This window comes from Panicum virgatum, chromosome 2K (genome assembly GCF_016808335.1).
Source record: "Panicum virgatum strain AP13 chromosome 2K, P.virgatum_v5, whole genome shotgun sequence".
Lineage (NCBI taxonomy): Eukaryota > Viridiplantae > Streptophyta > Magnoliopsida > Poales > Poaceae > Panicum > Panicum virgatum.
In genome coordinates this window covers 62,223,677-62,230,646 of record NC_053137.1, presented here as the reverse complement: position 1 = coordinate 62,230,646, position 6,970 = coordinate 62,223,677, and positions in this window count along the sequence as shown.

Sequence of the window (6,970 nt, the reverse complement as noted above, 5' to 3'; positions counted from 1 at the left end):
TTAATGCTCTTGAAGTTTCTAAAATTGACGGTGCCTCCATCAACCGCAAGATTCTCATGCTCCTTCCGAAGCCCAAGTACAACATTATCAATGCTATGCTTAAAAAAGAGAATCTTGATGCAATGGAAGTGGGAGAGCTTGTGGGCGAAATTCGCGCTCATGAAATGGGTATCCTTGGTATGTCCGAAGAGCCAACAACAAGCAAATCAATTGCTCTCAAAACCAAGGCTAACAAATCCCGCAAGCTCAAGATGGTCAAGCAAGAATCAAGCTCAAGCAATGAAAAAGAGGATCATCATGAGAGCTCATCCGATGAAGAAGATGATGGAGAACTTGCTCTCATGATGAGAAAGTTCACACGCTTGAATGACAAGATCAACAAGAAGGGTTTCAACTTTGACCCCAAAAGAAGAATGTTCCGGCCATGGGGAGATGTCAAGAACAAAACTTGCTATAATTGTGGAGAAAAAGGACACATCTCTCCCGATTGCCCCAAGCCGGACAAAAGAAAGAAGGACAACAAATGCAAACAACGCCATGATTCAAGTGATGATGAAGAAGATGAGAAGAAGAACAAGAACAAGAAGCTTGGGAAGAAGAAGAGCCATGACAAGAAGACCAAGCTCTTCCCAAAGAAGAAAGGGCACACCAAGAGAAGCTTCTTGGTGGAAAAACAAGAATGGGTGACCGATGTCTCATCAAGCGAAGATTCAAGTGATGAAGAAGACATCGTCACCATCGCCCTCACCAATGAAGAAGCACCACTACCTCCGCCTCCTATGTGCCTCATGGCAAAAGGTAACACTAAGGTATGTGAGGTAGATAGTGAAGATGAAAGTGATGAAGAGCTTGATCCTTATGAATTCACTAATCTCATTAATGAGTACACATCCGTCATCAAGAGGGAAAAGGGCAAAGTCAAGATTCTTGAGAGCACTCATGCCAAGTTAGAGCTTGCCCATTCCGACTTGCTTGGCAAGTACAATGACTTGCTCAAAAAGCACAATGAGTCACTTGTACTTGCTAAACAAGTTGAAGAGAGCCACAAAAAGCTTAAACAAGAGCATAGGGAGTTGGCTCACAAATATCAAGAACTTGAATTTGCCTATGAAGCAATTGACCCAAGTCTTGAGAACTTTGCTCATGAAACTATTGAGAAGGTCAATGCTTCTACTTCATGTGATGACCTACTCATTAATGCAAATGCCACTAATGCTTTGCCCAAGCTTGTACCTTCTAGGGAAAAGGAATTGATGGATCAAGTGGCAAGCCTCAAGAGTAGTGTGGAGAAGCTCTTAAGAGGAGAATACATCCACAAGGAAATTCTCTTCAACAATGCACGTGACTATGGCAAGAGAGGTCTTGGTTCATTTCCGGAGCCAAATCAAGGCACTAATCCTTCTCCGGAGATCAAGATTAGCTTCATCAAGTAAGTTGGATCATATTGCCAGCATTGCCAAGTCACCGGGCACCACACTAGGGAGTGCACTTTACAATCACGTCCTCTTCCTAATTTACCCAAGAATTACTCTTCAATGTTTCAAAATAACCATTTTCTCTTGAGTAAAGTGAAGGGCAAGGTGAAGGCCAAGTTCATTGGCAAACTCACAAAGGAGTCAAAGAAAAAGCTCCCCAAGCAACTTTGGGTCCCAAAAGCTCTTGTCACACATGTGCAAGGCCCAAAGCTTGTTTGGGTTCCCAAAACTCAAAAGTGAATTCTCATGTGTGTAGGTGAACTACAAAGCCGGTGGAAAACATTGGGTACTTGATAGCGGTTGCTCTCAACACATGACCGGCAATGATAGCATGTTCACCTCTCTTGAAGACCCCGGCGATCATGAACATGTCACCTATGGTGATAACTCAAGGGGGAAAGTCTTAGGTTTGGGTAGAATAGCAATCTCTAAAGATTTATCCATCTCTAATGTCTTGTTTGTAGAAGCACTTATTTTCAATCTCATTTCTATTGCTCAATTGTGTGATCTTGGACTAACGTGTACTTTTGACAAGAATGGTGTTATAGTAACTCTTGAAGAAGACAAGTCAATGGTATTCACGGGGTTTAGGCATGGCAACATCTATTTAGTGGACTTCTCTTCAAAGCAAACAAGCACCATGACATGCCTCTTCACCAAGTCTTCTCTTGGGTGGCTTTGGCATAGAAGAATTGCTCATATTGGCATGAGCAACCTCAAGAAAGCCCACAAGAGAGGGATGATCACCGGCTTGAAGGATGTCACGTTTGACAAAAACAAGCTATGTAAAGCATGCCAAGCCGGGAAGCAAGTTGCAACACATCATCCCATCAAGACGATGTTGTCTACCTCCAAGCCGCTCGAGCTTCTTCACATGGATCTCTTTGGTCCAACTACATACAAGAGCATTGGTGGTAACCTCTATTGCCTAGTAATTGTTGATGATTTTTCACGTTACACTTGGGTCATGTTTCTAGGAGATAAGGGTGAAACTCCGGAAATCTTCAAGACTTTTGCAAGAAGAGCTCAAAGGGAGTACAACTCCCCAATTGTGAAGATCCGGAGTGACAACGGCACCGAGTTCAAGAACATGAAGATTGAAGAATGGTGCGATGAAGAGGGCATCAAGCATGAGTTTTCCGCCACCTACACGCCTCAACAAAATGGAGTGGTGAAAAGAAAGAACAAGACTCTCATCACCCTAGCTAGAGCAATGTTGGATGATTATGGCACGTCCGAGAAGTTTTGGGCGGAAGAAATCAACACGGCGTGTCATGCATCCAACCGAGTATATCCTCACCGACTCCTCAAGAAAACTCCATATGAGCTCATCACCGGGAAGAAACCAAATATATCATATTTTCGATTCTTTGGTTGCAAATGCTTCATCTATAAGAAGAAAAGGCTCGGTAAGTTTGAAAATAGATGTGATGAAGGTTTCTTTCTTGGTTATGCATCAAACTCCAAAGCATATAGAGTATTCAATCAAATCTCCGGGTTAGTTGAAGAAACATGTGATGTAGAGTTTGATGAATCTGATGGCTCCCAAGAGGAGGTTGTTGGCTATGAAAATGTAGGTGATGAGGAGATTGATGAAGCTTTGAAAAATATGTCCATTGGGGATATCAAGCCGGAAGAGGTGCATGAAGGCAATGATCAAGGGGGAGGACCTTCCTCATCTACACCAAGCACCTCCACGGCGCCCCAAGTGGATGAAGATCAAGAAAAAGATGATACACAACCTCAAGAAGATGTGTCAACGCCAACACCCCAAGTCCAAGAACAAGAAGAGCAAAGTGTTCCACCACAAACACAAGTCACCCATGATCCACCCCAACAAGCATCCACGCAAATGCCGCTAGTGAAGCATGGTCGCATCTCCACGGATCATCCAATTGGTCAAATCATCGGTAGTCCTTCCAAGGGAGTAAGAACTCGCTCTAAACATGCTTCATTTTGCGAACATCACTCGTTTGTTTCTTGTATTGAACCCACTAACATAGAGGAAGCGCTTGAGGACTCGGATTGGGTGATGGCCATGCAAGAAGAGTTGAACAACTTCACCCGCAATGAAGTTTGGGTCCTCGAAGCTCCTCCGAAAGACAAGAACATCATCGGCACCAAGTGGGTCTTTCGAAACAAGCAAGATGAACATGGGGTGGTGATACGCAACAAAGCAAGACTTGTGGCAAAAGGGTTCTCTCAAGTCGAAGGTTTGGATTTTGGTGAAACTTTTGCTCCGGTCACAAGACTTGAAGCTATCCGTATCCTTCTTGCTTACTCTTCACATCATAACATTAAGTTGTATCAAATGGATGTGAAAAGTGCATTCTTAAATGGCGTTATTAACGAACTTGTTTATGTTGAGCAACCTCCCGGGTTTGAAGATCCGAGGAATCCTAACCATGTTTATAGGTTGCACAAGGCACTCTATGGGCTCAAACAAGCTCCAAGGGCTTGGTATGAGAGGCTTCGTGACTTCCTAATCATGCAAGGCTTCAAGATCGGGAGGGTGGACACCACTTTGTTCACAAAAGACGTCAACGGGGATCTTTTCATTTGTCAAATTTATGTTGACGATATTATCTTTGGCTCAACTAATGATTTACTAAGCCATGAGTTTGCTACCATGATGTCTAGGGAATTCGAGATGTCCATGATTGGCGAATTGACCTTCTTCCTTGGTTTTCAAGTCAAACAAATGAAGGAAGGGATATTCATCCATCAAGAAAAGTATACTAAAGATATCTTGAAAAAGTTCAAGATGGATGAGGGCAAGCCAATCAAGACACCCATGGCAACCAATGGGCATCTTGACTTGGATGTGGACGGTAAACCGGTTGATCAATCCCTCTATCGTTCTATGATAGGGTCTTTGCTTTACCTTACCGCATCTAGGCCCGATATAATGTTTAGTGTGTGCTTGTGTGCCCGCTTTCAAGCTGACCCAAAAGAGTCACACCTTTCGGCTGTGAATAGGATCCTTCGGTATCTCAAGCACACCCCTAGCATAGGTTTGTGGTACCCCAAAGGCGCTAGTTTAGATCTCTTGGGATACTCGGATTCGGATTTTGCCGGAAGCCGTGTGGATCGCAAGAGTACCTCCGGGGGTTGCCACTTGCTTGGGCGTTCTCTAGTTTCTTGGTCAAGTAAGAAGCAAAATTCCGTAGCTTTGTCCACCGCGGAAACGGAATATATAGCGGCCGGTGCATGTTGTGCCCAAATCCTATATATGAAGCAAACCCTTTTGGACTTTGGTGTGAAACTAGATAGGATCCCTCTCCTTTGTGACAATGAAAGTGCCGTAAAAATTGCCAAGAATCCGGTTCAACACTCTCGCACAAAGCACATTGATATTCGCCATCACTTCTTGCGTGATCACGAAGCCAAAGGAGACATATCTCTTCAAGGTGTGAGATCCGAGGAGCAATTGACGGATATTTTCACAAAACCATTAGACGAGAGTACCTTTGTTAGGCTAAGGAATGAGCTTAATGTGTTAGATGCGGCAAACGTCATGTAAGTTGCCATGTCATATAGAAAAAGGCATACATATAGGACACTTGTCTAACCATGGTAAGATAGTGATGAGCAAGGGTTTAGCTAGAGGTGGTGGTCCACTTGTTTTCCTCTAGGCTTGTAGAAAGGCTCATCATGAAGAAGCTTCCCGTGGGTTCAAACTTGACAAGTAGATCTTAATTTCTTGTTATGCATTTCTTGTCATATAGATGTGCACTTCATGTTTACTTTTCTTTCGCATATGGTTGTAGCTTGCATTATCATTGCATGCGTAAGGGTCACAAAGGAGATCACTTGATGAAAATGAGACTTGTTTCATATACAAGATCTTAATTCATGAAAAGTGAAAAGAGCAAAGTGTTAGGTACGTTATTACCTAGTGAGTCATGTCATAATGAGTTTGAAGCTCTCTATCTTCAATATTCCTATGACAAGGCTCATACATTTTATTTGGCGCTTTGTCTCTCTTGCGGCTTTTTCTTGTTTTTGAAAAGAAAATTATTTAAGCAAGTATGCTATCCTATTTATTTTGAGTGGTAAAGTCGCCTATGCAAGTCCATTAACTTGAGTTTATTTGAGTTTTATAAGTTTACTGGACTTAGCATAGAAGAGTGAGCTGAGTGTGGGGTTTTTGGCTTCACCGGTTAAACCGACGTTCAAAGGATCTATACCCATCGGTTTAACCGGCGTTACTAACTTGTGGCTCAGCTCAGTCAAGTTTCAGACGTTCAACCGACGTATTCAAAAGTCAGAGCATCGGATCAACCGGTGATCATAAATGCAGATCAGACCTAGCAATCAACCGGCATTTTGATCAATCAACCGACAAGTTCACTTTTGACAGCATCGGTTCAACCGGCGTTCAGTTTCAGATCTGCAGAAGTCTCGGGTGAACTGCACCGACGCAATCAACCGGCGCTCAAACCCTAGGCATCGGATCGACCGGCGTTAAGGAAAATCGCGGGCCCACCTGTCATATATGTCTCTTGCCCGCGCTGCCGGCCTCTGTTTCACTTCTCCCTTCACGCCGCCGCCGCCCGACTCGATCCCGTCACGCCGCCGCCTTCCCTTCGAGCCGCCTCCGCGCCGCCACCACTCGCCGCCGCTCGCCTGCACACCGAGCCGCCGCCGCCGCGCTCCTTGCTCGCCGCCACGGTCGCCAACCGCCGCTTCAAGCCGCCACCGCGCGCCCGCGCGCTCGCCCAGCGCCGCCCGTGGGCACCTGCTCCGCCCGCGCGCTCCTCCGTGCTCCAGCGCCGCCGTGCTCCACGCCTCCACGCCATCCACATGTCGAGCAGCCCACGCAACCATGTGCCGCCTTCGCTTTCTCACGCCGCAGCCACCACCGCTTCGCGCACGCAAACTGTTCGAGGGTTTGCCCGCGCCGCTTTTCGCACCGCTCCCGCGCCACGTTCTTGCCTTCGCTAGTAGAGATGGGTCGCGAGAAGAGGAAGGGAAAGAAAGTTGTGGTCGAGAAGCCCGCTCGCAAGCGGACTCGTGCAGAGAAGGAGGCCGAGAGGGCCGAGATGGTGGCCAAGGCCGCCGAGGAGCAGGCATCAGGCCGTGCTCGTCCGTTCCAGATCAGAGAGGACCCCAGAGGCAGAGGCAGAGGCAGAGGCAGGGGTATGGGCAGAGTGAGAGGTGCCAGGGCCACCAGAGCCGCGACAGCAGCAGCAGCAGCGACAGATTCAGATGGTTCTGACTCAGAGGCAGCACAATCAGAGGGGCAGAGTTCTCCACAGCAGTCGTCTGAGGGAGGTTCCCCGGCAGCGACAGAGCGTCGCACTGGACCGAGGACTCGGGGAGGACACCAGCCACAGGAGCCCCGCAGGTCAGCAGCAGATGTGAGAGCACACTTCGCTCACTTCAGAGGACTGCCCAGGCTGCTAGAGATGGAGCGGAACCGTTATATCGAGGACTGGGTCAGAGTGTTCTACGCCACAGCTTGGATAGCTCCCGAGCGCAGAGCCGTGCAC